This window comes from Chinchilla lanigera, unplaced genomic scaffold (assembly GCF_000276665.1).
Source record: "Chinchilla lanigera isolate Chin_1 unplaced genomic scaffold, ChiLan1.0 scaffold00099, whole genome shotgun sequence".
In the NCBI taxonomy this organism is placed as follows: Eukaryota; Metazoa; Chordata; class Mammalia; order Rodentia; family Chinchillidae; genus Chinchilla; species Chinchilla lanigera.
Window position 1 is genome coordinate 1,730,406 of NW_004955500.1, and position 8,242 is coordinate 1,738,647.

The 8,242-nt window shown below is 42.4% G+C and overlaps 1 protein-coding gene and 1 long non-coding RNA gene across 3 annotated transcripts in view; one reads left to right on the top strand and one right to left on the bottom strand.

Annotated features, from left to right (window-relative positions):
- The window catches only part of LOC106146876, a 29,963-nt gene extending 21,727 nt beyond the window's left edge, over positions 1-8,236 (top strand). Inside the window, exon 3 of the long non-coding RNA XR_001231490.1 lies at positions 7,535-8,236. This is a non-coding gene — a long non-coding RNA (uncharacterized LOC106146876). The remainder of the gene's footprint in view (positions 1-7,534) is intronic.
- The window catches only part of Zcrb1 (zinc finger CCHC-type and RNA binding motif 1), a 100,073-nt gene that overhangs the window by 46,403 nt on the left and 45,428 nt on the right, over positions 1-8,242 (bottom strand). The gene's annotated exons all lie outside the window — the stretch shown is intronic.

Sequence of the window (8,242 nt, forward strand, 5' to 3'; positions counted from 1 at the left end):
GGAGCCACCAGGCAGGTATGTCAGTACATTTAGAGATTCTTAGATATTGAACAGCCTAGACAGTGTTACATAATTCTTCGATGCCATCCTATTAAAAGACAATAAATTAGATAAAAATCTTCTTATGTATTAATTAGGGATGACTGACTAAAAGGGCTATTCTGTTCCAAAATGGAGATTGAAATGTGTTACAGAAGTGTTATCATGCCTATTATGCTACATTAGTATATATGGCTTTTGATTTCACATATTCTCTGTAAAACTATATAACTGTTATCTGTTAATATTCTATAGGGATTCAACTAGTAGAACACCCATGGTTGGTAAGAAACAACAATTCTCTGGCTTTACTTTATATTTCAAGGTGCTTAATACTCAGATAAAATTTTAATAATTAAGATTACTGCTTCCATTACAGTGTAATGTCATTAATCTTCTCTTCTGGTTGTTCAACAATAGGTTGCAGGTTTGGAGACCAAAAATTGGAAAGAATGATGGGCTAAGAGGATAACCAGTATTTTAGCCGTAGCCTTCTGAGGGCAGTGAGGACCCAGGGCACCAGAAAACCTCTGCTCTGAGAGCATATAACTCAGTTGAATCCCTTATCTTCTGATCAAGGAGATTGTGGAACCACAGAGGAAAGTGATTCTGCAGAGTGTAGTGTGCCTAAGGCGAGTCACCAGGAGAGAAGTCTCCCAAGCTTTCACAGAAAGCAACTTGGTCAAACAGTGGCCATGACTCATTCTGATGGCTGACACTGCTAGAAGTACTGAGAGGCGCTGTACATGGTTCCAAGGTAAATCCTGAGGAGATTTAACTGACCTTGATAGATAGCAAGAAGTTAATTTTAAATAATACAGGTGTCATTTTAATTTGGTCTTAAACATCCAGCAGAAAAGTATAACCACAAGATGTATAAAACAATGCCATAGTAATACTAAATTCTCCAAAAATTGATTTATTGTTGCCTAGAGATTGCCAAACTCCAAGTGACCGCACAGATAAAACCAAAGAAAATATGCTAGATTCTTTCTGCAGAGATCCACCTCATCAAAAGAGTGCATAACTGATAAGCTACAACAGTACTTCTATCTGAGGCCATTAGATTTAACTCTCTGGAGGGGACCCTGACTGTGGTCTCTCTTTACATAGACCCTGCTCAGCTTGAAGCAGTAAAGATGAAAACTATGCCCAGTCTTCCCTAACTGTGAAAGGAAAATATTATAGACAGCTAAGTTAGTTAGAAGTATTACCAGCAATTAGGCAGGGCTAACAGGCAAGGAAGGACATCCAAAGAAAGAAAGGAAGTAAGAAAGAAAGAAAAATGGCCCAGTACATGTAATAACATGGGGATGAGGGTATGTTTGTGTATTAACAGGTCTTAAAGCATCGTTGTGGATACCATACTGGAACATGTGCCCATAGAGAGAAGAGATCTTCAAACCTATGCTGAAGTCCGCTGCCAGCAGATTTGTCTTGGATTCTTCAGTGGGCTGATTGTATTACCATGCCTGTGTCTTTTACTTCTGTTTTTACAATACTAGTCATGTTTCAACTGCTGTCATTACAGGAAAAAAAAAAAGGAGGAATTGTTGAACACCACTATGAAGCAGCTCTGAGCAGGATTTAATATTAACCAATTGGATTCCTATATTTACTTGTGAGTTGTCCAAAGCTTAGGTGCCTTGTCTGAAGATGGACAGTGGACTCATAGTAAATGAACTTCTATGAGTCACTGGTCACCACTGAGGCCTGTGTAGGCCTGTGAAGCTGTGACACTTCAAAGCATAAGATAAGGCCGCATATGAGGACTTTTGGCTTCAACCCCAATTAACTAAAAGGAGAATGCAGCTGCAGGCTCCACACTCCCACAATAAATACCAACCTAAAGATAAAGTAGTTCTCCTGATTGACATAATTTACTACTTTGGAAAATTGTCCCAAGGTCCTGCTCAGATTCCTGCATTTTCTTGAGTATCCCCCTTCTTTGTTTGTAAACCAGATAAATACAGGCCGCCCAGAGAAGTCTTGGCCTTCACCTGGAGAATCTTGAATTCAGCAAGAGCATTGGACCTTCCTGCAGCCATAAAATCATTTCAGTTGTCTCATTTATTTAAGCATTTGCCATCCATTTGTTTGGGATATTGCAGGCCTGATCAGCTTGCAATAACTAAGGGTTATTAACTCCATAGGTATCATTTGGGATGACTATTGAGACTAAATAATGATTGAGTATACCCAATTTGCCCCATTTTTTTCCTGCAAAACAGGTCTGATTGGTAGATGGTATTGTAATTTATAGTGAGCCCCTGATTTGCCACCTTTCTTGTTCTACCAAGGGATATCCTGGTACAGAAGAAGATAAATTTTTTTCTCTCCAGCTGTGGGAGTTTCACTCTCTCCAGTGAATGACGGCCAGGCTCTATCTAGAAAATGCAGAAGAAAGCCTGTCTAGACCTCAACCTATTGTAGGCTTTTACCTAGACATCTCTCTTCCTATCTATCAAAGAAATACACTGAGTATGGGGGTCTCTTCTACACCTTTTGGACATGGCACACCCCTGTATCCTCAGCACTCGGGAGGCTGACGCAGGAGGATCACTGCCAGTTCCAGGTCAGCCTGGGCTACATAGTGAGTTCAAGGCCAGCCTGGGCTACATAGGGTATGTTTATGAATGGCCTGTGAGTATACACCCAGAGACTGAAACTGTGGGAAAGATCAGAGTTAATTCCATCTATGTACAGGCAGGCTGGAATTGGTGTGATATCCGTGAATAACTGGAGCGGAGGCTAAGCATATTAAGGGCTGGGGTTGGAGGGGGGTCATAGTCCCAAAAAATCTGGATCGGATGTTTGAGATCAAAACTTCATGGAAGGTCAGCACAGGTGTGCATATAAAGCTGGGTCTTCCAGCATTAGGGAGACTGCAGGTGCAGTGCTAAAGTTCTTTATGGGCATCAGTTCTGTTTTCTGAGGGCAGCATGGATTCCTGTTATTTGTAGACGGCACCCTGTTGCTTGGGAAGGTCTTTCTCTAGTCAGTCCTGCAGGGAGACCCTGCTTCAGAAAGACAAAACAAACAGAATGGTGGATTACTGTCACGTTAGTGCTGGATATACTTTAGCAAGGAATATTTGAGAGTGGCCTTGGACCTATGATTCAGGTCTGGTAGTGATGAAGAAGTTATATGCAGAGGTAAAAGAAGATAGTGATTCTTCACCAGTAGCTGAATCTTTGTCCCTAGATCCTAAACTAAAACTCCAGTGAGCTGGACCAGCAGGGTAGAGTCCCACTGCCCACAGCCGGAGGCCACAAATACCAACCCCCACAGCAAAGCCAGATAGCCTTCCTTCGTCGTGCTCCAATCACATCTGAATACCGAAACCTGCTGTGCCAGTGAGGTGAAGATGAAACCTAGCAGAGCTACAGAAGATTGTCTCTGGGCTGGGTCTGCGCCCAACCCCGCTGCAGCAGGCTCCCGGACTCCTGTCGCAGAGCAAGAATTTTCAGGACGCGCCGGAAAGCAAGATGAGTAGGATTTGCAGGATTAGACAAAGCAGAGCAAAAATATTTCTCATAGAGGAAAAGCAGGAAACAGTTTTTATTGGAAAGCAGAAGCCAAAGAGCCTCCTAGGGAGCCCAGAAGGGACTCTTTGTAATGGGAGCAGTGAGCTTAATATCACAATTTTATCTTAATATCTAGCGCCTTAGAACATGAAATAGAACAATTATTTTTGAATAAGCCTGTATGTTCTAATGGTTGAATCTCTATAGAATGCTAATAGGCAACAGTTACATAATTTCACAAAGAAAATTTAAAATCAAAACCATCCATAATATTATACCACGACAATCGTGATCACGTTTTTGTGGCATATTTTAACTTAATGTCGCTCTTTTAATCAGTGTTTTTTTTCTTTTCTTTTTTTTTTTTTTTCTGGTACTGGGAATTGAACTCAGGACCTTCTGCTTACCAGGAAGGCACTGTGCCACTGATCTATAATCCCTGGCCCTAATCAGTCATCTCTATTTAGTACATAAGAAGCTCTTACCGAACTCGTTGACTTTTAATGGGATGTCAGTGATACAATTTGTGACATTGCCTGGACCACTTTAAAGTCCAGGCATATCTAAGTATAGTGGTGTATATGTAGCATATATATCACATAAGTTCTTATTTCTGACTGATTACCTCATGTTGGCTTGACATGAACCTCTTATCACAATTAATTGGTGCATAAAAGGCAAATGTCTGAATGTGAAGTACAAGGTTTATCACCGTAAACCACCCCAGTTTCACATTTTAGAAGACGGCACTTATGGAAGGCAGGAATACATTTTAATACAGCATGAGATTAACACTGAATTGTCATACCTATGTGAAAAACCTTTGCTTCTTAATTTAATTATGTACCAATTGCATCTTGTGAGAAAATGGTGTTATGTTATTTCTAGAAAACGTAACCTTTTGCTGATGACCAATTTATTATTGGTGTCTCTCATAAGGCTATGGAGATTACTGGGGCTTACCATTAATGAACAAGGACTGGATAATTATCCAGGTAGCTGCTTCTTATTTATCAATTGAAGTCGTGTCCAATAGTCTCTCCACACCTCAAGGGATTTTTGTTTAATTATTTTAATAATTTTTGTTGACTTATGAAAACCCAATCACAACATTGAACACATTATTTCTGAACAAGAACAGACTGTCATGTCCCGGTTTTAGTATATGTGCTACCGAAGCAAGCACCAGACTCTCATGTCAATACATAAGCAATGATATAAATTACATTTACACAACCAATTTTAGCATCATTGTAACCAGCTGGCAACCCAAGCTGAAGCATCAGACAAATGCTTCAAAACTCCCAACATGGGGCCAGATATATAGCTCAGTGGTGCTGTGCCTGAGATCATGTGTTTGAGTCCCAACATGGGGCCAGATATATAGCTCAGTGGTGCTGTGCCTGAGATCATGTGTTTGAGTCCCAACACCAAAAAAAAAAAAAAAAAAAAGAAAAACAAAAAACCTGTAACAAAGCTTTCAAACACAAAAAGAAAGGAAAGAAAAAAATTGTTGAGCTCAAGCAAAAACAGCTGATAAACAGGTGTACAGCTTACACACTCAGAGTACACTCAAATATATCTTTTTTTCCAAATTATAATAACTCCTTTATAATTCTAGGTGTTTGTAATTATAAATAGACTAGTCAGAATTTTTTTGGTATGTTAGTGGAGATCTCTCACAAGAAAATTTGAAAGGAAGAAAATCTTTTATCTATAATTAATACATACTTTTATATTTTATTTTGTCTTAAGAATACTAGAAATTTTTGTATCCCTTTCTTTTACATAGTCTCTAAATCAGTTGTCTCCATACACTCTGTCACCTACTTAGACCTTTTTTTACCAGTTTTTGGTTCCCCATCTCTTGGGCATCCTGGGTCAATTTTTCTACTTGACCACAGGTCAGCTCTAGCCCCATCTTTGTTAGCTATGGAGCAGTCTCTGAGGCATCATTTCCACAGGATTGAGCATCAGCTTCCTAAGAGGTGGAATCTACTCCTCTGGATCTGGGTCCATGATACAGCCAAACAGCACACTCTGGCCCCCAGATAGGCTGTTTAGCATTCCTTGGAAAGACACAAGCATACCCTGTACCCTAAATGAATGGTGGGCTAGGTTCCTTCTATTGTCCAAAATGAAGATCCTTCCAAAGAACCCTTCCAAGCTTCTTTTTTGTTTCACCTGATTGAATTGTCTTTCTGCTGCTGTAGTCTCATCCCTAGTAGGATTTAAACAGTTAATAATATACAGTGCCGAGTGAAGTGCATTATGAGGTGTGAATTGTGTGGGGAAGGATTTCTCCTTTGTATTTGAATTTTGAGTGTACACTGAGCACATTCAACAATTCCTTTACCTTGAGGGCTATAAGGAATTCCCATGGTAAGGGAAATGTGAAAAGTTCTACAAAATGTCCGGAAGGTAGCACTCATATAACCTGGGCCACTCTCTATCTTAAGATAAATGCCCACAGGCTGCCAAGGGTGCTAAAGGCATTCAAGCAATGAGCAATGACATGTTTAGCCACTTCACCAGTGTGGGCAGAAGCAAAAATAAATCCTGAGGAAGCATCCACTGAAATGTGGATCCAGTGTAGCAAGTGAAACTCAGAATGTGACATCCATTTGCTAGATATGATTGGGGTGTAATCCTCAGAGATTAACCTCGTTAGAGAGTGAGGGAGAATATTACATATGAGGAACATTGTCTAGTGATGTGTTGATCCTTTTCTCAAGTGAAAAGGAACTGTTTGTGCAAGGCAGAAGCGCTGAACGGAAGGTGGCATGGGAGGCAGAAGCCTGTTGAATGGTGTCTGAGGGAGCAACAGTGACAGTAGTCAGCAGTCTGCCTACTGCAGCATTTCCCTCTGAGAGGCCCCGGCAATTGGAAACAGGAATGTAAATGACCTATAAAACAAAGGACGTGGCGTGACCCCATGGCAAATTGGAGAGTGTGAAATAAATGTGGTTAGTGTGGTTAGTGTGAACCGTGGCAGTTGCAGTGTGGCACATCACACGGCAAACAAGTGCTGTCTGAAAAGAGGCTAATTGGAGTGGATGACTGGTCTTGCAGGGCCCATGTGAAGGAAGAAAAACCTGTATTCTGTATTTGGGCACCCGGGGCTCCCCCTCACTGCTTCTGCCTCTGGCTGTGGCTCCCGTAACATTGCCTCGGGTTATGGGCAAGCTCCGCTGCTGGCAGTGGCGGCTTGTTGGCCTGACTGGAGATTGTTGCCCCTTGACCTCACCATTTGGCACTGTCGCTTCAGTGGCAGTGACCATTAGGGGGTCTGTGCCCGCTCTGCTCCTGGGGATGGGCTCCACCTCCAGGTCAGCTTTGCTGGTGCCCCCTTCCCCAGAGGATGCCGTAGTTGTTGCCTCTGTAGCCACAGCTGCCGTTTTTTCCCCTGGCTTTTCCCTCTGATTCGGGCTGTTGTGGCTCCCGAGACCTAGGACTGGAGTGCGGGGGGCCTTTCTCTGATCAGCCTGTGCCCCTCCCTCCCATGGCCCTGTGCTATGCTGAGCCCGCTGGGCAGGCAGTCTGATCTGCACACAAACCAAAAAAAATGTCCTTTCTACAATAAAGAATCCTGCAGACTTAAACATACTTTAACTATTTCTGTTTTGTTACCATAATAGAATGAGGATTTGTGTAGACATCTGTTGTTCTTGAAGACCTACGTCCCTCATGTTTAACACGATAAAGTCAATACGCTTCTCTCCCTTTTGTTTCTCGTGAATGTGTTTTGCTCGTTTGGCTCTAATGAGCCTGGTTTTTCTCTTTGGCTCTAGTGAGCCCCTTTTTCTCTTTGGCTTCTCTGGAGCTTATTTTTCTCTTTGGCTTCTGTGGAGCTTATCTTTCTCTTTGGCTTCTCTGGAGCCTGTTTAGTCTTTTTGTGTGTGCACAGCTAGAGGTCTCCTCTTACCTGCTATCTGATGCATTTTCTTGTTCCCTGGGTCCATGTTCAGGTGCCAAATACTGCATCCTGCCCACCCTTCAAAGTCCCCAGGGTGAGGATGGTGAGAAGATGGAGCCAAAAGGACAAGAGTCACAATACGGAAAACAGGCCAGCTGGAGCCCTCTCTCCTGGTGGGAAGGAAGGAAGAAGGAAGAGGAGGAGGAGAAGGAGGAAGAAGAAAGACACTCTTGATAGTGGTATGGATATCTTGTTCCCGGGCAAGAGAGTTTTGCCAATCTAGGAGGCCTTTGTTTGCTGAGCTTCCCAGTGCCTGGCCTTGGACATCAGTGCATCCTTCCCTGAAGCTTCCTGACTCCCTCTTTGGCCTGGCCTTTCCCTGGCTGCCTGTAACTCCCTTTGCTTGGACCCGGCTTGAAACCTCCACACATACACGAATTGCCAGGCTCCCACACCTTACAGTACTGTTCATTTGAGTCAGTTTTTGGCTTTTAATTACTTCAGTTGTGTCCTGGAAATTGCAGGCCTCTTACGAAGTTCAATTGTTAGTTATTTCCTGTGTCCTTTCTAGCTTTTATTTCTTCTGTCATTCCTCAGAAGGAGAAAATAATAAGAGAAAAATTATTCCCTGAATTTAGAGCTGTCCCCAGACCTTTGCACACCAGGGTAGGACATGGAGGTTGATTATATGAAGGGACAAAATGTGAGCAGATAATGAGAGGGTGGGCTGGGCATGGTGGCACACGCCTGTAATCCCAGC